Genomic DNA, 25,060 nt, shown 5'->3' with positions numbered 1-25,060 from the left:
CACAACACTGCGGAGTCGTATTTCAGCAGGAGGCTCACAACACAGGGCACCAGGGTGGCAGACAACTGCCTACTGTAGGAACCACATTGAAAAGCTAAAGAAACAAGTACACCTGCCTAATATCGTGTAAGGATCCCGCGAGCACGCAGAAGTACCGCAGCACGATGTGGCATGAACTCGACTAATGTCTGCAGTAGTGCTGAAGGGAACTGAAACCATGAATCCCGCAGGGCTGTCCATAAATCCGAAAGAGTACGAGGGCGTAGAGATCTCTTCTGAATAGCACGTTGCAAGGCATCCCAGATATGCTCAATAATGTTCATGTCTGCTGAGCTTGGTGGCCAGCGGAAATTTTTAAATTCAGAAGACTCTTCCTGGAGCCACCCTGTAGCAATTCTGGATGTGTGGGATCTCGCATTGTCTTGCTGGAATTTTCTAAGTCCGTCGGAATGCACAATAGACATGAATGAATGCAGGTGATAGGATGCTTACGTACGTGTCACCTATGAGGGTCATATCTAGACATATCAGGGGTCCCATATCACTCCCACTGTACACGCCCCACACATCACAGAGGCTCCACCAGCTTGAAAAGTCTCCTGCTGACACGCAGCATCTATGGGTTTATGAGCTTGTCTGCATACCCGGACACGCCCATCCGCTCGGTATAATTTGAAACGACCAGGAAACATGCTTCCAGTCGTCAACAGCCCAAGTCGTTGTTGAGGAGCCCAGGCGAGGCGTAAAGTTTAGTTTCGTGCAGTTATCAAGGCTACACGAGTGGGCCTTCGGCTCCGAAAGCCTATATCGATGATGTTTCGTTGAATGTTTCGCACGCTGACACTTGTTGATGATCCAGCATTGAAATCTGTGGCAATATGCGGAATGGTTGCACTTCTGTCACGTTGAACGATACTCTTCAGTCGCCGTTGGGCTCGTTCTTGCAGGATCTTTTTCCGCCAACAGCGATGTCGGAGATTTGATGTTTTACCGGATTCCTGATATTCACGATACACTCGTGAAATGGTTATGCGGGAAAATCCCCTCTTCATCGCTACGTCGGAGATGCCGTGCCCCAATAGTCGTGGACCGACTATAGCACAACGTTCAAACTCACTTAAATCTTAACAACCTGTCACTGCAGCAGTAGTAACTGATCTAACAACTGCCCAAGAAGTTTGTTGTCTTATATATGCGTTGCCGATCGCAGTGCCGTATTCAGCCAGTTTACTTATCTTTATGTCTGAATACGCATATCTGTACCAGTTTCATTGGCGCTTCAGTGTATAACAGGGGAGTCCAACTAGCGGGTCACAGGCTGCTCAAGCAAGTAACAATGCGGACCATGAAGTGAGAATCTGTCACATGATGGGGAAAAAAAGAAAAAAAATTGTGGAAAGTTCCAGAATGAGATTTTCACTCTGCAGCGGAGTGTGCGCTGATATGAAACTTCCTGGCAGATTAAAACTGTGTGCCCGACCGAGACTCGAACTCTGCCAGGAAGTTTCATATCAGCGCACACTCCGCTGCAGAGTGAAAATCTCATTCTGGAAACATCCCCCAGGCTGTGGCTAAGCCATGTCTCCGCTATATCCTTTCTTTCAGGAGTGCTAGTTCTGCAAGGTTCGCAGGAGAACTTCTGTAAAGTTTGGAAGGTAGGAGACGAGATACTGCCAGAAGTAAAGCTGTGGGTACCGGGCGTGAGTCGTGCTTCGGGAGCTCAGTTGGTAGAGCACTTGCCCACGAAAGGCAAAGGTCCCGAGTTCGAGTCTCGGTCGGGCACACAGTTTTAATCTGCCAGGAAGTTTCATATCAGCGCACACTCCGCTGCAGAGTGAAAATCTCATTCTGGAAACATCCACCAGGCTGTGGCTAAGCCATGTCTCCGCTATATCCTTTCTTTCAGGAGTGCTAGTTCTGCAAGGTTCGCAGGAGAACTTCTGTAAAGTTTGGAAGGTAGGAGACGAGATACTGGCAGAAGTAAAGCTGTGGGTACCGGGCGTGAGTCGTGCTTCGGAAGCTCAGTTGGTAGAGCACTTGCCCGCGAAAGGCAAAGGTCCCGAGTTCGAGTCTCAGTTGTGGAAAGTTATTAAAGTCGTAATAAATTGAATATTTTCCATTTGAAACTGCCGCCACACTATGATGTTCTCAATGGTCCATTTGTTTTGCTATGCTTGTACATTACTTTTTAGTTTTAGGGTTCCATGCCTCAATCGGTAAAAACGGAGCCCTTACTGGATCGCTTTATTATCCGTCTGTCTGTCTGAATGTTAAAAACCCATTTTCTCGGGAACGGGTAGATGTATCAAGTTGAAACGTATGTCACTTACTGAGGTCTATGGTCCCTTGGCTTTGTAATAAACATAAGTTCCTAAGTCAATGCACCCAAAAGCTATGGCCATTTTGGTCACTGGTTTTCTTACCTGCAAACACACTCATCGAAATCTGGCCCATAATTATGAAATTTAGTAAGGAACGAATATCGTAAATTTGTAACCATATCCACGAAAAAAATATTTCTTTTATGGTTTGTTATTAAGATTATCAGCAGTTCTGCATTCAGACTGAGTAAATCGCAATGGTGAAAATCAAACATACGGCAAGGAATGACTTTTTTTTCTCAGATGACGCGTTTCAGAATTTATCTATCATCAGATATACAGGAGTGATTATTGCATGTGTATATGGCTTTCAAGTTATACGTGAAACAAATACCGAGACATTAATCTTTTTCATATTTATATTATTGAAATTAAGACATTCTTGAAAATCTTTGAATCTCTCGAACTGATATCTTACCAGTATCAGTGTCGATAACAGGCAGAAACGGTCGAGATTCTCGATTTCCAGAACGGATGAACTATCCATGAACATAATTTCGGTTGCAAGCAATCATCAGTGCCTGGGTGCTGCTTGCACCTAGCCAATGCTTTTTATTCCTCTGCTGTTATTTTTATTGTTAATTATATTATACGGCCCAAAAATACTCGTCTTGTTCCATTGTGGCCAAGGTAAGCTTAATGGCTGTAAATTCCTGAACTATAGCCTTAGCGCTTGCACCTAAGTTCTTGCTGCATCGTCCGACATGTGGTGTACCTGTCCATCGTGCTTCTAGACCTTCACGCCTGCACGTTTCCCTCTTGGACTGACATAAATAGGAAGTTTCAATCATACACAGTCCTCCCCAGTTTCCTCCCAAGTTTCCTGTTTACTAGGCAGATGCGCTGACCAATGCCCCATCTGGACACAGTGGTCATCGCAAGTGACGGACTACAATAGTACTCCTCCTGTCAGATTCAAATTCTCAACTTATCCACACTACTGATGTATTGACCCTTGCCCATTATTCTCATTACTTGCAACATTTCGCCTTTATCTGTAACAGTTCGAGACTGCTATGAATCTGCACTGAAGATATCACTGGCTACTTTACCTTAATTTTATATATTCGTGGCATCTGTCTTCTTCTTGATCCAGCAGGCGGTATTAATTAAAACACAGAGAAATTACAGACATTGTCTGCAAGCGCGCATTGCTTGAAATCAAAGGAGAAAGTCGAAAATTTGTTTCTGACAGGGAACCTTTTTTAAACGAACCTTCCCGGCACCCAAAGAGGGGAGTGGCGGGGGGGGGGGGGGGGGGGGGGGGCAAAGTGGCCAGGAGTAGCAACCCGAAGCCTGGCCACCATGTTCCGTTCCCACCCTCCAGGAACCAAGGATGGCATAGGATACGTGGAGTAAAGGAGAATGAACATCGTTTATTTATTTATTTTCCTTTTCTTTCCTTTTTGTTTTCATTTAGTTATTTATTTATTTTAAACTAAATACCACGGAGAATAGCAAGAGGAGGAAAAATGTGGTGGTGGATTCCTATGGGGCCTAACTGCTGTGGTCATCGGTCCCTAGGCTTACACACTACTTAATCTAACTTAAAGTAACTTACGCTAAGGACGACGCACACACCCATGCCCGAGGGAGCACTCGAACCTCCGACAGGGGAAGCCGCGTGAACCGTGGCAAGGTGCCTTAGACAACGTGGCTACAACTACATCTGCATCATACTCCGCAAGCCACCTAATAGTGTGTGGTGGAGGGTACTTTCGGTATCACTATCTGATCCCTCCAACCCTCTTACATTCGCGAATAGTGCATGGGATGAATGATTGTCAGTAAGCCTCTGTATTGACTCTGATTTCTCGAGTTTTCTTCTCGTGGTCAATACGCGAGACATATATGGGGGTAGCAAAATGTCGTCTAACTGGAAAGTGCTGTCTCGAAATTTCAATAGTAAACATGTCCGTGATGCACAACGCCGCTCTTGTAACGTCTGCCAGTGGAATTTGTTTAGCATCTCCGTAACGCTCTCTCGCCATCCAAACGATCCCGTGACGAAATGCGCCGCTCTTCGTTGGATCATCTCTACCTCCTCTATCAGTCATACGCAATAGGGGTCCCAGATAGATGAACAGTATTCATGAAACGAGGGAACAAGCGCCTTATAAGCCACTTGTTTCGTGGATGAGTTAAATTTCCTTAATATTCTTCCGATGAATCTCTGGTGTCTGCTATTCCCAGTATCTGTTTCATATGGTCATGCCATTGAAGGTCGCTGTGGTTAGTTACACCTAGATATTTTACAGCAGACGCTGTCTCCAGTTGTTTGTCATCAATAGTGTAACTGAACAGCAATGGATTTATTTTCCTATGTATGCGAAATATGTTACATTTATTTACGTTCAGGGTCAGCTGCCATTCATCAATTCGCTGCAGGTCGTTCTGCAAATTCTCACTATCTTCTACGGTTACTGCTTTGGTATAGACAACTGCATCATCTGCGAATAGCCTTAAAGAGCATCCGACGCTTTCTGCTCGATCATTTATATATATATATATATATATATATATATTCTAAACAGCGACGGCTCTATCACACTTCTCTTTGGTACTCCGGATATTACCTTTACATCCGTCGATTTAGTTCCGTTAAGAGCACCATGTTGAGTTCGATCTGCAAGCAAATCTTGAATCCAATCGTATGTCTGCTCTGATAATCTGTAAGTTCGTTTTTTTTTCACTAAACCTCAATGTGGGACGGTGTCCAATGCCCTACTGAAATACGGAACACGGCATCAAACTGAGCGCCGTTGTCCACTGCCGTCTGGATCTCATGGAGGAAAAGAGCGAGTTGAGTTTCGCAGGATCTCTGGTTTCGGAATCCATGTTGATTTTTATAGAGGAGATGTTCATTTTCCAAGAACATCATAATTCTTGAGCATAAAACATGTTACATAATTCTACAACAGATAGACGTCAACGATATAGGTCTATAACTGTGTGGATCTGTCTTACGGCCTTTCTTAAAAACGGGAATGACCTGCGCTTTTTTCCAGTCGTTAGGTACCTTCCGTTGCTCAAGCGATATACGAAAAATTACTGCTAGAAGGGCATCAAGGTCTTTCGCATAATCTTTGTAGAATCTTATAGGTATCTCATCTGGTGCTGAAGCCTTTCCACTACTAAGCGATCGGTTATCTCCATATCTGCCATTTCGATGTTCCTACGACGATTGAAAGGAGGGACAGTGTTACGATCTTCCACGGTGAAACAAATTCGGAAGACCGACTTCAGTATTTCGGCCTTCTCTCTGTTATCTTTCGTTTCGATACCGGTATGGTCGCTGAGAAAATGAATAGATGATTTTGACCCGCTTACTGATTTTACATACGACCAAAATCTCTTGGGGATCTTACTCAGGTTAGTTAACGTCTTACTTTCAAAATCGTAGAACGCTTCTCCCATTGCTCTCCTTACCCTTATTCTCGCTTTGTTCAGCTTTTGTTTGTCAGCTAGGCATTTTTTACTCTTGAGTCTGAGATGAAGTGCTCTTTGTTTACGTAGCACTTTTCTAACACGTCTATTAAACCAAGGTGGATCTTTCGCATCCCTTAAAACCTTACTCGAAACATACTTGTCTAGGGCATATTGAACAATGCCTTTGAATTTTTTTCCATTTTTTCTCCAGACCTTCGTCCTCATCGCCGAATATTTGATGCTGACTGCTGAGATATTCTGAAATTTGAATCCTGTCACTCTTGCTGAGCAAATATATCTTCCTACCTTTCTTAACACTCCTTGTAGGACCCGTCGTCACAGATGCTGTCACAGCCTTATGATCACTGATACCTTCCTCTACGTTAACTCAGTCGATAAGTTCTGCTCTGTTTGTTGCCAGGAGGTCTAAGATGTTCCCTCACAAGTTGGTTCTCTATCTGTTCAAGTTAATTTTCGTACGCGACATCCAGAACAATTCCACACTATTCCCTGTCTCTGGCACCATTTTTATTGCGTACCACTCCCAATCTATACCTGGCAAGTTGAATTCACCCCTATTACAGCGGTATCATCAGGAAAATTACTAATGATATTCTGCAAGTTCTGCCGGAAGCGCTCTACAACTACAGATCCTGACCCAGGTGGTCTATAAAAGTATCCGATCACCATTTTTCACCATTCTTTGATAATTTCACCCAGATTAATTTACATTCGGAATCCGTGAAAACCTCCCTAGATTTTATCGAATTTTTTACTGCAATAAACATGCCGAAACCATTGGCGACTGAGGTATCCTTACGATAAACATTCCAGTCTGAACTTAGGATTTCATTGTCATTGGCGTCTGGTTTCAACCAGCTTTCTGTTCCCAATACTATCTGTGCATTTAACCTTCAGTAAGCGACACTAATTCTGTGACCTTTCCTTGGATTCTCTTGCAATTAACTAAAATCATATCAATCTTTTCTATCTCTGATCGGCGAGGACCAGGATTCTCTGAGATCGCTGTGGCTGATTTAACTTGGCAACTCGTCTTTGATACCGAGGGAGGGGTTCCCTAACCTAAAAAGTCGCCATGTGCCCCCCATATGTACTCCCAACTCTAGTAGCCGCATCCTCCGTGTAGTGAATGCCTGACCTATTAAGGGGAAACCTACAATTCTGCACCTGATAGCGGAGGACGAGAAATTCGCATCCTATACTGTCGCAGAGCCGTCTGAGCCTCTGGTTTAGACCTTCCACTCTGCCTCAAACCAGAGGACCGCGATCAATACTGGGTACGATATTACAAATAGACAGCTTAGTCGGCACCCCACATGCGTTGCTAGTTGCCTTCACCAAATCAGCAAGCCGCCGAAAGGAGCCGAGGATGGCCTCAGAACCCAAGCGGCAGGCGTGATTCGTGCCGATATGTGCCACTACATGCAGCCGGTTGCACCCAGTGCGCTCGATTGCCGCCTGCAGGGCCTCCTCCACATCACGGATGAGACCTCCCGCCAAACAAACCAAATGCACACTGGAATTCTTTCCCACCTTGCCTGATATCTCCCTGAGGGGCTCTGTCACCCGCCTAACATTGGAACTCACAGTGACTCTGTACTTGTCCGGGCTGGGCAGGAGAATCGACCGCTGGCCCAACAGCAGAGGCATCCCGTGCTGTCCCAGAGTTATCATCAACACTGGGAAGCACCTCGTACCTGTTGCTAAGACGTACGGAGCCAGCCGCACGACCTGCTCCCTCTTTCTTTTTCCGCCCAGTGACACGTGAACCCACCACTGTCTGTCACTCACTCTGGAGTGAGGACGGACAGGTCAGATGTTGCGTATCGGAAGCCGCAGCGACTTCCTGTTCACCAGGGGATTCCAGTGGCACCAAAGGTGGTCGCACGTATGGTCACTGGCGCCGTGACGTCACCGCAACTTTGAGCACTAGCCAGAAGCTTATCGACGGTAGCCAACGCAGCTTCCAGTTCTTTACGGACAGCAATAAACTCTCCTTGTGTCCGATCTCAACGAGCACAGTCCCTAGCCTTATCGCACTGTGTATAAAATAGATATAAGGCCTCTAATGGCGCTACTGAGTTTGAAAATATACCAAAGGAGAATAAAGTAACACTAAACGTTGCTGTGTATATTTCTCACTGTACTCTGAGACTGTAAGCTACTAAACAGATATAAATTTCTCTACTGAAGTTGATGTATTTACAGATACCTGTCTGCCGAAAAGTTACTGCACGAGATAAATCTACAAATTAAAATGCACTGATGAAAACTGCGTGCTGCCTACTAGCACAAAATTAAAACTTAGTGGCCTGGCGGAGTTGCTGGCGACGGGAAAATTTACACTAGGTAGCCGCCCTACACAAGATATTCACAATTATGCAATAACAAAAACTATGATCAATTTTCTAACCACTAGTCTACGCAGTAAAATACACACGTACAGTTTACTTCTTTGCAGAAGCACGCGAACAAAAAACAAGGACCAAATTAATTGACAGTTTATGAGACAAGTGCTGCTGCTGCACTGCTGAGCGTCCTCTCGGCTCGCCGGCTGCCGCGCGGCCGTTAGGAGGGCGCAGCAAGACGTCACACTCATTCAGACTGTCTACTTTTTCTAAAAACAACATTCCAGTGACCAGAGAATATATCTGTTGTAAGTGCGGAAGAGGCGGAGATCAACTCTTCATGGCAGGAACACCCCAGCTCTGCGGTGGGTTAAGGAAGACAAGGCAAAGGAAATTGCAGAAAAATTGTCTGTATTTTGGACTGCGGACAACTGCACAATGGCGTTCATTAAGGTTCAAAAAAAAATGGTTCAAATGGCTCTGAGCACTATGGGACTTAACATCTGAGGTCATCAGTCCCCTAGAACTTAGAACTACGAGGTGCATTCAAGTTCTAAGGCCTCCGATTTTTTTCTCCAGACTGGAAAGAGATAGAAACATGCGCATTGTTTTAAAATGAGGCCGCGCTCATTGTCAATACGTCCCAGAGATCGCAGCACCGTACGGCAGATGGAATTTTACCGCCAGCGGCGAGAATGAGAACTGTTTTAAATACTTAAAATGGCGACGTTTTCCTTACTTGAACAGCGTGCAATCATTCGTTTTCTGAATTTGCGTGGTGTGAAACCAATTAAAATTCATCGACAGTTGAAGAAGACATGTGGTGATGGAGTTATGGATGTGTCGAAAGTGCGTTCGTGGGTGCGACAGTTTAATGAAGGCAGAACATCGTGTGACAACAAACCGAAACAACCTCGGGCTCGCACAAGCCGGTCTGACGACATGATCGAGAAAGTGGAGAGAGTTCTTTTGGGGGATCGCCGAATGACTGTTGAACAGATCGCCTCCAGTGTTGGCATTCTGTGATTTCTGTGCACACAATCCTGCATGACGACCTGAAAATGCGAAAAGTGTCATCCAGGTGGGTGCCACGAATGCTGACGGACGACCACATGGCTGCCCGTGTGGCATGTTGCCAAGCAATGTTGACGCGCAACGACAGCATTAATGGGACTTTCTTTTCGTCGGTTGTGACAATGGATGAGACGTGGATGCCATTTTTCAGTCCAGAAACAAAGTGCCAGTCAGATCAATGGAAGCACGCAGATTCACCACCACAAAAAAAATTTCGGGTAACCGCCAGTGCTGAAAAAATGATGGTGTCCATGTTCTTGGACAGCGAGGGCGTAATCCTTACCCATTGCGTTCCAAAGGGCACTACGGTAACAGGTGCATCCTACGAAAATGTTTTGACGAACAAATTCCTTCCTGCACTGCAACAAAAACGTCCGGGAAGGGCTGCGCGTGTGCTGTTTCACCAAGACAACGCACCCGCACATCGAGCTAACGTTACGCAACAGTTTCTTCGTGATAACTACTTTGAAGTGATTCCTCATGCTCCCTACTCACCCGACCTGGCTCCTAGTGACTTTTGGCTTTTTCCAACAATGAAAGACAGTCTCCGTGGCCGCACATTCACCAGCTGTGCTGCTATTGCCTCAGCGATTTTCCAGTGGTCAAAACAGACTCCTAAAGAAGCCTTCGCCGCTGCCATGAAATCATGGCGTCAGCGTTGTGAAAAATGTGTACGTCTGCAGGGCGATGACGTCGAGAAGTAACGCCAGTTTCATCGATTTCGGGTGAGTAGTTAATTAGAAAAAAATCGGAGGCCTTAGAACTTGAATGCACCTCGTACTTAAATCTAACTAACCTAAGGACATCACACATATCCATGCCCGAGGCAGGATTCAAACCTGCGACCGAGCGATCCTGCGGTTGCTGACTGTAGCGCCTAGAACCGCACGACCACCCCGACCGGCGTTCATTAAGGAACTGCCAAATATCAAGGATACTTTTCTCCCCATCTGCAAACAAGTAGTGAGATGCGTGTCCACAAATCCACTCCACAGAGTTCGTCTTCACTTGCGGCAAATGTCCCGCGTCCGGAAAGAGGAGTCGCGCGGGTATTTAGGGATATCTGTCACACCAAGAACCAGACACCTCTTGCCGATCTGCACATCAGGCGGTGCTCGTCTGTTTCCAAAACTTCATAAGCGACACACAATGGGGTGTCTGCGAGATGAATCCTTTGAAGTCGTGACCGGCATACATGCTTCCCATTGATAATGAAGTACCATGCACACTGGACATCCGACTCCAGTGGCCACTGTAACATGACAGGCTACCCTAGCATGCCTCCGGTCACATACGACATTTCAACTAATCCACACACTGCTAATGTAGTGTCCCTTGCGCATAATCCTCATACTTGCGGCGTTTCGGCGATTCCCGTGAAAATCCGAGCTGGTTTGCATCAGCACAGAAGTGATCACTCGGTCGTATTGACCTGAATTTTACGTATGTTGTGTCTGTTCTTTCTGACATGTAGGGTAGAACGGAATCAGTCAAGACACAGAGGAATTAATGATATTAACTGCCAGTGGACATTGATTTAAGTCAGAGGGGTAAGTTGAAAACTTGTATCAGACCGGGATTCGAAACCGGATCTGACAGAGGCATGCTAGAGTAATCCGTGCACTTGCAATGGCCACCTTGTCCGAATGGCGCAGTCCTCAAGTCCTGAAGTCCTCAGCGCATCTGCCTAGCGAGTGTGAGACCGGCGTTCGACTCTACGTCCAGCAGAGATTATGAGCTTTCAACATTAGATTATTTACTTCAAATCAGTTGCCTTTCCTGTGGACGGAGAGTCAGCCTCAGCAGTGTACACTCAGTCACAAAGGTATTCTGACAGCACGTAACGGCGCATAATTTTGCAGTTTGCCGCATGAACAAATACAGAAATTGCACTTTGTAATGTATTTGGGACTCTGGGTACGATGTCGCAACGTGAAACACGCGTCAAGTACGAAGAATTGTTGTTGGACATGTGTCTGTTACGTAATATTTCCGGAAACGGCATGGGAAGGTGCAACAAAAGTATACGGACAAAGGTGGACGACGTGAGAGAATAGTTCATTCCGAGACACGCAGAGGGTGAAGTGAATGCAGTGTGTCCGACATTTCCGCGAGACGATAGCGATGATTAGTAAACACATATCGCGAGCCTGTGCAGATCGACGATGGGACGCAGAGGGAAGTGTTCTACGTTCGAGCAAAGGCAACTCGGCGTTTATCATCACGCGAAGGGGAAAACCTGCAGGGAAATTACCGCAATAGTGAACATGAAGAAAAGTACAGTTCACGACATTATTAAACGGTTCGAGAAAGAAGACCGATTGGAATTCCGTTGCAGTACAGGACGGCCACGGTCATTTTCACAGAGAGATGAACGTTTGATTGTGCGAAAGGTACAACAGAATCCGACAATATCTGCCACATGAACTGCAAGTGAGGTGGAGGAAGACCTTGGTATAAAAGTTCATCCCGAAACCGTGCGGAGAGCACTACGACGATCGCAGTACCACCGTCGAGTGGCACGGCGAAAGCCACTCATAAATGCAGTGAACCAGAAGAAACGTATGCAGCTTGCGAGGAAATACGCCGAATATGATCAGGCTTGGTGGAATCGGGTGATATTTTGCGACGAATGTAAATTTACACTATGGCAAAACGACGGAAAGGCAAACGTATGGCGAAATACCAATGTAGAGCTGAATCCCAGGAACGTCAAACCAACAGTAAGGGTTGGGGGTTGGGTTCTTTTGGGGAAGGAGACCAGACAGCGAGGTCATCGGTCTCATCGGATTAGGGAAGGACGGGGAAGGAAGTCGGCCGTGCCCTTTGAAGGGAACCATCCCGGCATTTGCCTAGAGCGATTTAGGGAAATCACCAACAGTAAGGTTTGGAGGTGGGAGCATCATGGTGTGGAGATGCATGTCCGGCAATGGTGTGGGTGATTTAGTGTTCATTGATGATACAATGGACAAGGAAGCGTATTTGAATATATTGCGAGGACATTTGAAGCAGAGTGCACAACATCTAGGTATTACGAACAACTTTCATTTTTATCAGGATAATGATCCCAAGCATACCGCGCAGATTGCACAAGTTCAGTTGCTCTTCAATTGCTCGAAAGTATTGCACCCAACTCCCCAATTACCAGACCTTAACCCAATCGAACATTTGTGGGATAAATTGAAACGGACCCTCCGCGCGGACAACATCTATACGAAGGAGACCTTGAAAGAGAAACTGCGCCAAGAATGGGCAAATATAGGCCCAGCTTTCACGAAAAAACTCGTGGGAAGTATGCCTAGTAGATTGGAGGAGGTATTGAAAATGAAAGGTGGACCCACAAGATATTGACATTTTCGTCGTTCAACTTTTGAACATTTATTGGACAGGGTCCGAATACTTTTGTAGCAGCAGGGTGTGCAGGATGTTTCATTTTCGTTGTTAATTTTTCTGTTATTTATGTTTTGGAAACGAAAAATACAATAATTCTTTTGTAATTAATGTTGTTACGCATATATATTGCTAATAAATATGTTTGGGTTTCATAGTCAGTGTTTCTCGAGTACTCATTGTGAAACTTCCCACTGTCCGAATACTCTTGCGACTGAGTGTATTCGTCGCAGCTGAAGATGCCTGTCAGTCGCGTCGAAGAAATATTGTAAGAGATTTCACAACGACATCCGACTTTTCACTCCGAGAACCATTTCTATAACTGAATGTTGATCGCTCGAGACGGTCAGATGTCGCCTTTCAATGCCGCAGCAGGTTCAGGCGATAAGGCTCTCGTACCGCAGATTCAGCGCTCCGCCAGTTAGGTGTTTATGTGGCTCGGAGAAGGAAAACAAACGGCCTCACTGTGACCGGCGGTGAAACAGCGTTCCTTTTCTCCGCGGCCGTTAAGCGCGTCGTTACGACCGCGCTAGAGGCGGCGGGCAGCTGCTTCCGTTTCGTCCTTAAATCTCTGCTGAGAGGCGGCGTAACGTCTAGCGGACAAAGGGAGCGAGTGTTAAGGTCGTCACAGTGGCGCCGCCGCTACATATCTGACGTCAGTAAACTTGCAGCCCCCCCCCCCCCGTCCCACACCTTCCACCAGCTCTACCAAGCGCAATGGCTGGACTAGCATAACAATTCACCCCCCCCTCCCCCCATACCCTCCTCCGTGAATTGGTGCTGTGGGGGGGGTGGGGGGTGGGGGGGGGAATTCAGAACCAAACGCTCACAGTCGGTCGGAAGTGTCACGTACGAAACCGAGACGAACGGTGGAGATAGAAGCGTGGCAGTGGAGGGTTCGGAACGAATTTGTTACTTATTTAGTAAGTGCATTTTTTGGGAACATGGAAAGAATGTTAAATCAAAAAGCTCAGAACGTTCGTATCGAGTCATATCCTTCCGTAAGCAAAAAATCTTAATTAATCCCTGTTTAATCAGACCAGCACAAGAGACCAGCACAAGCTAGGTGTGAAGGACACCGGCTCGCGTTTAATGCTTTCCTCAAATTTTCTTCGTGTTTCATCGTGTCAACGGCAAAATGTACATACAAATTTACAAAATTTACAACTCTCATCATCATCATCATCATTTAAGACTGGTTATGCCTTTCAGCGTTCAGTCTGGAGAATAGCCGCCCTTATAAAATTCCTCCATGATCCCCTATTCAGTGCTAACATTGGTGCCTCTTCTGAAGTTAAATCTATTACTTCAAAATCATTCTTAACCGAATCCAGGTACCTTCTCCTTGGTCTGCCCCGACTCCTCCTACCCTCTACTGCTGAAACCATGAGTCTCTTGGGTAACCTTGCTTCTCCCATGCGTGTAACATGACCCCACCGCCTAAGCCTGTTCGCCCTGACTGCTACATCTGTAGAGTTCATTCCCAGTTTTTCTTTGATTTCCTCATTGTGGACACCCTCCTGCCATTGTTCCCATCTACTAGTACCTGCAATCATCCTAGCTACTTTCATATCCGTAACCTCAACGTTGTTGATAAGGTAATCTGAATCCACCCAGCTTTCGCTCCCATACAACAAAGTTGGTCGAAAGATTGAACGGTGCACAGATAACTTAGTCTTGGTACTGACTTCCTTCTTGCAGAAGAGAGTAGATCGTTGCTGAGCGCTCACTGCATTAGCTTTGCTACACCCCGCTTCCAGTTCTTTCACTATGTTGCCATCCTGTGAGAATATGCATCCTAAGTACTTGAAACCGTCCACCTGTTCTAACTTTGTTCCTTCTATTTGGCACTCAATCCGTTTATATTTCTTTCCCACTGACACTACTTTTGTTTTGTGGATGCTAATATTCATACCATAGTCCTTACATTTCTGATCTAGCTCTGAAATATTACTTTGCAAACTTTCAATCGAATCTGCCATCACAACTAAGTCATCCGCATATGCAAGACTGCTTATTTTGTGTTCACATATCTTAATCTCACCCAGCCAGTCTATTGTTTTCAACATATGATCTACATTCTTCTGTAGCACCACATTTCGAAAGCTTCACTTCCATACATGGCTATACTCCATACAAATACTTTCAGAAAAGACTTCCTGACACTTAAATCTGTACTCGATGTTAACATTTTTCTCTTCTTCAGAAATGCTTTCCTTGCCGCTACTAGTCTACATTTTATATCCTCCCTACTTCGACCATTATCAGTTATTTTGCTTCACAAATAGCTAAAGTCATCTACTACTTTAAGTGTCTTATTTCTTAATATAATGCCTTCAGCATCACCTGTTTTAATTCGACTGCATTCCATTACCCTCGTTTCGCTTTTGTTGATGTTCATCTTATATACTCCTCTCAAGAGGCTGTCCATTCCGTTCAACTGCTCTTCCAGGTCCTTTGTTGTCTCTGACAGAATTACAATATCATTCTCAACCACTGCTTTCCTTACATGCCCCTCGACTCTTACAACTGCCATCTCAGTCAACACGGTCAAAATCTTTTTCTAAGTCTACAAATGCTAGAAACGTAGGTTTTCCTTTCCTTAATCTATCTTCTAAGATACTTCTTAGGGTCAGTATTGCTTCACGGGCTCCAGCATTTCTACAGAATCCAAACTGATCTTCCCCGAGGTCGACTTCGACCAGTTTTTCCATTCGTCTGCAAAAAATTCGTGTTAGTGTCTTGCAGCCGTGACTTACTAAACTGATAGTTCGGTAACTTTCACACATGTCAACACCTGCTTCCTTTGGGATAGAAATTATTATATTCTTCTTGAGGTCTGAGGGTATTTCGCCTGTCTCATACATCGTGCACGCCAGATGGAAGAGTTTTGTCATGGCTGGTTCCCTAAGGCTATCAGTAGCTCTAATGGAATGTTGTCTACTCCTGGGACCTTGTTTCGACTTAGGTCTTTCAGTGCTCTGTCAAACTCTTCACGTAGTATCAAATCTTTCATTTCGTCTCCATCTACGTCCTCTTCCATTTCCATAATATTGCCCTCAAGTACATCGCCTTTGTATAGACCCTCTATATACTGCTTACACCTTTCTGCCTTCTCTCCTTCATTTAGAACTGGTTTTCCATCTGAGCTCTTGATATTCATACAAGTAGTTCTCTTTTCTCCAAAAATTGATGTTTACATACTTGAAAACCAGAAAATAAGTAAACAAATACTCAAGTATGAGATTTTCACTCTGCAGCGGAGTGTGCGCTGATATGAAACTTCCTGAGAGATTAAAACTGTGTGCCGGCCCGAGACTCGAATTCGGGACCTTTGCCTTTCGCGGACAAGTGCTCTACCAAATGAGCTACCCAAGCACGACTCACGCCCCGTCCTCACAGCTTTACTTCGGCCAGTACCTCGTCTCCTACCTACTGCGAAAGGCAAAGGTCCCGAGCTCGAGTCTCGGCCCTGCACACAGTTTTAATCTGCCAGGAAGTTTCAAATACTTAAGTGCTTGAGCGTGAATTTAGAACTGCTCATAAATGTACCTGGCAAGGACCTTGAGACAATTTCAGAGATATATTGCACTTTGTCAGACTTGCCGCCAGCGAATGTCCACGTATCTAGTCCAGATAATACGGTCAGGAATCATCCCGAACCAATACAAGAGGAAATCGAGAAAAAAATATAGATGCAATAAAATGCGAGTAAGTTATGGAGAGGCATTGTATTCAGTCTAACCTAGCCAAAATGATTTATTTCGCTTACAGGTTCATCCACATACAGACCTTGCTTAAGGTGATATTCCACAAAATTCCTACGTCCGCCCCAACTTTCATTATATCTTTTAGGATTGAACAATTCAAATCATAAAGTTCTTATCATTAGAGTATCAGTACTCAGCTTTACTTCACTCGTGAAATCTTCAAGTATATGAAAGCTATCTAAATTTAATATCGCCCACTGTGAAAGATCTTTTTCTAAATGACTAATCATGTATCTTATACATCGATTATCGTCCCATGACGTTGTTAAAGCCTCTTGAAATGATTTTAGAAATATTACAGTGTGTACTGACCGCCTTGGTTTAAAAGGTGAAAAGTAATTACCACCGCTTATAACTCTTACCCTCAACTCTTCCCCAAGATTTCTTGTACAAATCTTGTTTTTACACTTGCAGCAACGTTCATAGTTAGAGTCATTTAACAATCTACGCATTGAAGGCTCACTCTGACTGTTACCTCGAGAACTAAGTATACTTTCACTACCCGGAATCGACGCAAGTCGATTTCCACTTCCTGAGTGGTATCCATTTAAAACAGTAGCAGTATTTGGAGTAAAACTAATTTCAGACAATTTAATATATACATCTTTTACATTCCCCACGCCCCATTTTTGCGTCTTTTCTAGCTTATTATTCGTTTCGTTCAGGAGATTTCCATCCGTGACTGCCTCCATTCCTTGTAACTCTTTCTTGAGATACGGTTATCTGATCGTTAAAATCTTGAACTAGCAAACCTATTACTTGGTGTTCCTCTTCTCTTACCTTTTCTATCTCTTTTACTATTCTAGTATTAATTGCCTCACACCATTGATTTAATGCCGCTACTTCAGTTATTAATTCCTCCTTAGCCTCTATAATTCCCCTGTCTAAAACTTTCCTTAAACCCTCTCTATCTCTCTGTGCGTACTCCAACCCATCTTCCAAATATTTCTGACCATCTTCATTTCTTTCTTTATATCTTCGGTGAACTGAGATAGAAACTCGTTAATATTTTCCGTCATTCTGAAAATTGCCCTAGTTTGATCTATATTACAAGTATTTTCTGTCGATAATTGTTATAATTACTTCCCACTTCCTGCAACTTATCTCTTCCCTTCCAATTACATCGTTCTCAGCAACACCCAGATTACCTTCCCCACAATATTAAAATACTGTCAAAAAAATTTCAACCAAATCCGCAAGATCTCTCACCACGACTACACGACACTAAACAAGGAACAACACAGAAATAAGAATGTAAAAAGTCATTTCTTACTTAACATTCTCCTTGTGTTGCCTCCTCCTTATTCTCGATCCGCTGTGTGAGATGTCGCAGCCGACCTGAAGTTGAAGCCGAAGCCGATGCAGTAGACTTTGATACCCGCAGCCTACCACTCGCAGCTGTGCTCGTCTGGTATATGACTCGACACTGAGGTCAGCCGGTATCTGGTCAAAACTTAAGACAAATCTTAAACTATGGAGTTGAACAATTAGTCTTAGACTAATAAAATTTTACAATTGAACCTCTGTTTGCTGCTCTACACTTTCTAAACTTCTGTTTGCTGCTCTACACTTTCTCTTACACTTAGTTCATCCTCCGTTCGTTATAATGAGTTTACACAATTCGATAATTCGATCATATCTGCTAGTTAATTGTTCAATGTTCCTAGCTCATGATATGCTTGTATTTGATATATCCTGGACCACAGGGTCGCCACCCCTTCCTGCACTGTGCCAGAATTACCGCCTACGAGTGTCCACTCATCCATACCTTATAAAGGGTTCAGGCGTCACGCCAACGCAGTGCAGGATGAAATCGAGAAAAAAATAAATATAGATGCAATAAATTGCTAATTATCTGTGGAGAGGCGGAATAGATCTCAGTCTAACATCTCGGATGATAACAGGTTCTCTGTAACACTCTATTAGCAATTCTGAAAACAGTCAGCATTCGTGTACCTGATCAAGCTATCCAACACTATAATATCATAATAATTACACAGATCTTTTGAGTTAAGCTCACAAATAATTATAGAGATCATCAACACACCACAAATGAGTGAGCTGTACAAATTACTACTTGGCAGTCATAGTCTATCACGTAATGTTGACACCTCTTAACTCGTTACTCAGAATATAACGACATTGCACTTGGTATTAAATTATTTCAGCTAATTAATCCAGTTCTTAATTAGAGCATTTACGCAATATAAAATGTATAAAAGGTTTTTGCATTTACTTATTTCCGTAAAGCAGTTGACGTCTCACGGCAAAGGTGTATTTGTTACTACGCAAATAAACAACTGTTATTTGCATCCTCTGCCTAGCCATACTTCAGCTAATAAAATTTAAATACAGTCTTTTGTACTAAATCATAAACCCTTCGTAAGAAAATCCTTATATATTGATTTACTATAATATTGTCAACTAAAATATTTTTAACTGTACCTCCAGTGTTACCACTCAAGGAATTACGTATACAGTAAACGTCGCGTCGTTAAACTCTGATAAAATACTCCTCTGCTTCCCTTTTAAAGACTTGTCGTTCATTTATTTATATGCCATCTCTGCTTGCTCTACTTGTTATAAGTCAGATCGCTAAACTTTGAAACGTTATTTATCTTTTCAAAGTTCAAAATTCGATTATTCTCCTTCATTTTATTTAGAGCATTTAGTAAAAAGATAATACGGGACTTGGTTTTAATTTTAAAGAATCAGAGTTCATTTTAGCTCTTTGAAATGAATCAGATCTTCACGTAGGCAGACGTTGATATGAGCGAGTGACCACAAATCTAATTCCCACACTGAACGAGATATAAATTTAAAAACAAAAGCACAACATGAAACCTACGCGCCACCACTACTTTCAAGCTCAACTTAAAAAATCATGTTTTCAAAAGCTTAACGACTTAACGTGTTGACTTCTCGCGTACTCATTACAAAGCCAATTGAATGTCACTCGTCACGTACTATTAGAACAAGGTTAGCAGTGGATTTTTCGTCTTCACATGGTTTAGGTAGGGCAAGGTAATCACTATAATTGCGTTACTAACAATGAATACGGACTAAATACACTGGTTATCGCAATTCAGTTTCGGTCTGTTTGTTTCTGTACTTGATCATACTATCACGAGAATCTCGAGAATGACGCTCGATTATTAAATACTTCGCGGAGTACAACAAATTACTACCTCGTATTAACACCATCCTCCCGAAATCTACACAAACAGCTAACACTCAACTACCTTAGAGCGCGCTTATTACAAATCTCCAAACTATACACACAACCCAAATTCTTTGGCGCATGTTACAAACCATCACGGGCAACAAAACCGGAGACCTTCAGAAACGATTACTGACATGGAACTTACATTTTTGGTCGTACCTACGAAAAACAAATACCAGTCTTCAAACTAGCACAGCGTACCAGCAACTCTACACTAAGCCCGTCACTCAAAGATCGCTTGACCACAGGTTAAGTACGAAACAACATTACGGGGAACTACTTTCAAATAAAATTCGTCAAACAGTTCCACTGATTGTACCCAAGTATCGTTACTGCATTATCTGATCTTGCATTATAAATCTAAATCCACTCATCACAAGCTTCCCACACCTTTCCAACAGAAATCTCCAATTGTCTTGATAATCGACACCGAATGCTCCTAGAAAAGTACCGACAGCGCCAAACATAAATGTGTCTTGACCCACATGCAGTAACACATCAGTCATCTACTGACTCAGGCTCACGAATTCTTTGGCTCCTCGATAGTGGCTAACTGCTTCTTTTTACAATACCATAGCTGAACGATAAATCTAGATATACGTTGGGTGCTATTATTATTCTTTAACAATCAATATATAATTTCCTATGGCTGTCGTTTCGTTGTATAACGGCCAGCTCGCCCAGGATGATCTCTCGCACGCGTTGCTGTTATGAGCCACCGCCGCATAGATCATCTTTGCCGCTTCTGTCTGAACGCTAGTACAGCTGGTTACAATTCTGGATTTTCTAGAATATATACATACAAACTGTTGTGTTGGCAGAAGAGCCAACAACGTGTTACTAGTGGAGGCCGAAATGCACGCGTTTTAGTTCACGCAAGCTGGCGTGAGGAGGGAAGAACTATACTGACGTGAGGTCTGGAACATGACAAGGAATTAGAATTCAGAAAGCAGACGTAGCTAGTTTGATACTTAACTTTAATCCATTAATGATGAACGTCGCTCTTGACGATACATGATTCACAATATTATCTGTTCAGATTATAATAATTGAATATGGCGCCTTGCTAGGTCGTAGCAAATGACGTAGCTGAAGGCTATGCTAAACTGTCGTCTCTGCAAATGAGAGCGTATTTAGTCAGTGAACCATCGCTAGGAAAGTCGGCTGTACAACTGGGACGAGTGCTAGGGAGTCTCTCTAGATTAGATCTGCCGTGTGGAGGTCTGTAATCACTGATAGCGGCAACACGCGGGTCCGACGTATATTAACAGACCGCGGCCGATTTAAATGCTACCACCTAGCAAGTGTGGTGTCTGGCGGTGACACCACACGAACACTGACTTAGGTTACAAGAAATAAAGCCTTTTTACACCCTTTACCAGCTTTACGATATTTCGCTGCTGTCATAATAGATTCAAACAACCACATTATTTACGTAACGACACAAAATTGTCCAACCTTAATTTTGACGCACAATCTGTCGCTGTCAGATTACATCCCCCCTGAGTGTAACTTCTTTACTTGTAAATTAAGAGAATGTAGCTGTGATTGGGAAACTAGCGGAAGAACAACACTACTTAAAACCACGAGACAGAAAAATAATTTGCGCTATCTGCTGTTTGTGACGTTCTACAAGATCATATTGATCATGGAAAACTTTTTTCTTACATTCTCCTTGACGGAGGAGAAGATGACATATCTTTCGGATGATGGAATGAAATTCCAGATAAATTCAGGATTTGCAGTTATGCGCTTGGTGTTATTAAAGGTAAAAATTTGGAAATTTGTGGTAAGGTCTTTTGGAACAATCTGCTGAGGTCATCAGTACCTAAGCTTACATAATACTTGATCTAACTTACGCTAAGGACGACACGACGCATTAGACCGCGTGGCTATCCGCACGGCTATTAAAGGTGATGAAAGCTCATTTTACTATTGTGTCACCAAGGCATAAAACGGGAAGAGGCAGTCGGAAGACTAAGGTATATCTGCCGTATGAGATCCTACAGATGACTTATGCAGCACAATAATGTTTTGTATATCAGTACAGATTGGTTCAAATGGCTCAGAGGACTATGGGACTTAACATCTGAGGTCATCAGTCCCCTATAACTTAGAACTACTTAAACCTAACTACCCTAAGGCCATCACACACATCCATGCCCGAGGCAGGATTGGATCCTGCGACCGTAGCGGTCGCGCGGTTCCAGGCTGAAGCGCCTAGAACCTCTCGGCCACACTTGCCGGCTATCAGTACAGATTTTTCCACAGCCTCAGTTGACATTTAGAAGTAGGTACATAAAAACCTCGATTATACCCCATGAATCTTCACCTCAATTATACAACTGAGAACTTGGTTGAAAGGGGTTAGAATGCTGTTAACTATATTGATGTCGATAGTGGTTCGTAATGCTGCAAAGACGTTTGGATCTAGACGAAGTTGTTTTGTAGAAGGCAAGTAATTTAGTCTTCATTCTTAAACTCCGTTTATTTCTAATGAAACTTCCTCCTCTAGTTAAAGCAAGAATCGAGGAGGAATAAAATACAGGCGTGTCAACATGTGGTTGGGTCTGTTTGTGAAAAAATAAGTGTTACTGAGCGATAAATCTTCAGAAAACCGAAACAGTAGGGAGCCTGGGAATGGTTGACGGAACGTCCTGGTTTTAAACGTGGACATATGACAAATGAAAACTGTCAATGCAAACAACAAGAATATCGGACTTCGCTACCAGAACTGACTTACAATCGGCCAAAATACCACAGCTTAAAATCCGGATTTATTTAGGAAAATTCAAATCAAGAATGCAAGATAACTTTTACATATATGTGTATACTCAATCACCTTATGTAACTTGGCGCACTAAATGTTTAAAAATAATTAAATATGATAATTGTTTTAATACATGCGGTATTTGTTCTTTCCAGCAAGTCCGAAAGAACAGACACTACGCATATAAACATAAGCACTTTTGTCACAATTAGTGATGATTCAGTGCCGGTGCATTCTTCGTTTGCTCCTTTGGGGATCAGCGTGAGACTCCGGGCAAAGCGAGTAATGGACAGTGGAAGCTACGTATTCTGTGGTTTCGGTTGGACAGGAAGTGTGCTCAGCTATTCAGGCAACCGCTCACATAAAGTGGATAATGTGGGTTTGACTCCCTGTCCTCCACAAATTTTAACTGGCGACCATTGAATTTATTTAAGTGCCCATTTCGGCTAACGTGGACTTTCAGTTTTGTCACGTAAATGTGATAGCCTTAATAAAATAGTATTGGCCGCCAACAGCGTACAGAATGTTTAAAAAGACTTTAAGTGAACACCGCCTTCGGCAGGATATCGCACGCTTTTAGCACTACCTAAAAGGCACACTCTGGCAAGAGAAGTAATCAATACAAAAACACTAAGTTTAACGCTAATTCACGAGAAAGAGGGACGAGGAAGAGGTTTCATATTAAATTTAGTCAGAAACCCCTCGACTTATACTAATCATAAACACTCTATACTGTAAAGCTTGAAGATACACTATTTTATTCTAGGTGGCAGCCTCGTAACTGACCACTAAACAACACCACGCTAGGCAGGGTCACAACTATGAAAAATAACGCCGTGAAGAACAGTACCTCCAGCACGACGATCAGGCACTACATAACGTTCCAGTCCACCACAATGCTCCAACAGCAGTAACAAACATACTGAATAGCCTTCACTAATACATAATACAGATACAGCACCACCAACTGGCAAACATATTCCAAGCTACTGTTTCTTGCTGCCTAATTCCACTAGTATGTAACCGTCAATCCTATATATAGCAGTATTGATACGCGTAGCTGGCACCAGCGCTCCATCCTTCATACATAACAGCGCACAGAGCAAGTGAAGGTGAGAGAAGTCGCACAGTCGTACGTGTCGATTATCTGTCTCACTGCCGGCACAGGTGGTGTGAGACGGAGGTCAGAAACGGACCGAGTATGATATTGCAGGTTGCGTACGTCAAAAATGAAGGCGGCGCTGTTACAGCAGTTGTAACCCGCCCGCTTTGCCGTGCGGTCCAACGTACTGCTTTCCGGGCTGGAAGACGTGCCGGTCCCCGACACAAGTCCGCCCGGCGGATTAGTGTCGAGGTCCGGTGTGTCAGTCAGTCTGTGGATGGTTTTTAAGGCGGTTTTTCATCTGCCTCGGTGAATGCGGCCTGGTTCCTCTTATTCTACCTCAGTTACACCACGTCGGCGACTGCAGTGCCAACACAGTTTCCACCTACGCGTACACCATAATTACCCTACCACGCAAACATTGGGCTTACATTCGTCTGGTGCGAGACGTTCCAGGGGAAGAGGGGGGGGGGGGGGGCTTCCACTGTGGGGCCGAACCGCGCAATAAGCCTCGATTCGGCATGGGGCGGCAGTGGGGTGAGTGGACCACTGCGGGCTACGCTGAAGACGAAATCTCTTCGTCGTTTCTAGGTCCCCAGTTCAATTGAATGCAATACAGCAGTTGTAACGGGCTTCATTCATTCCGACTGTAGTTCCGCCAGTATGAACTGTCTCGCTGCGGTCGCTTTATACTTCCAGGACCGGATCTAGGGGGGCCCGTGCTGGTGGGGGGGGGGGGGGGCTCCGGGTGGCAATTCCGGGGGGTGAAAATTCATAGTTTCGATGAAAAAAACCTTCTAGCATCCAGAGTACGTTCGTTTATCGATTATTCATATGATTTTGAAATGTATTCCAGTTGCTTTTTAACATTTTAATCACATTTTAAATTGATTCCTGAATGAATGATAAGTTAATTTTTGAATGCATGCTTACTGCACGTATGTCTCTGCCAGGGGAATCCACGTCGCATCTAGAAACAAAAACTTTTCCGCAGACAAAAGGGGACGGGGCTGTCGGTGATAAGCCGAATAAACCCGAACGGGTGAATGTCAATCGCCTTTTCTTTATGTGGTCGATTGGGTGCGCGATGATCAGCGTTGTTATAATTACTAGAGAAATCCATAGATTCGGACTGCCAGAGTGAAAATAGACGACTAACAGGAATAACACGTAAGAAATATTGCATATTACCTTCTCGGTACGTCCAAGAAAATGAAATTTTGACAGAGAAGTTTTGCCAGATCGCCACACACTAAGGGCACACAGGCTACATAGGCTAAGGCTACATAGTACACGGTTAGCAGCCACTTACGTTCGTAACACTATTGGCGCAGCGTTCTATACTTAGCTTTTGTAACAGTACCTCCCAACCAGTTACAAAGGAGCCACGTATAACAACTACAGGCTACTAAATGCCAAATATGACCTACACCGGCAGTATAGGGCTACCCTCTGGGAGGAATTTTGAATTTGACAGTGTGTTACCTAGCAGAATGACACTATCGGACATGAATATCGTATTGTCAGCAATTGGGTAGAAAACAGAAAAAAC

The sequence above is a fragment of the Schistocerca piceifrons genome, chromosome 2 (genome assembly GCF_021461385.2).
Source record: "Schistocerca piceifrons isolate TAMUIC-IGC-003096 chromosome 2, iqSchPice1.1, whole genome shotgun sequence".
Lineage (NCBI taxonomy): Eukaryota > Metazoa > Arthropoda > Insecta > Orthoptera > Acrididae > Schistocerca > Schistocerca piceifrons.
This window is presented reverse-complemented; position numbering follows the sequence as displayed.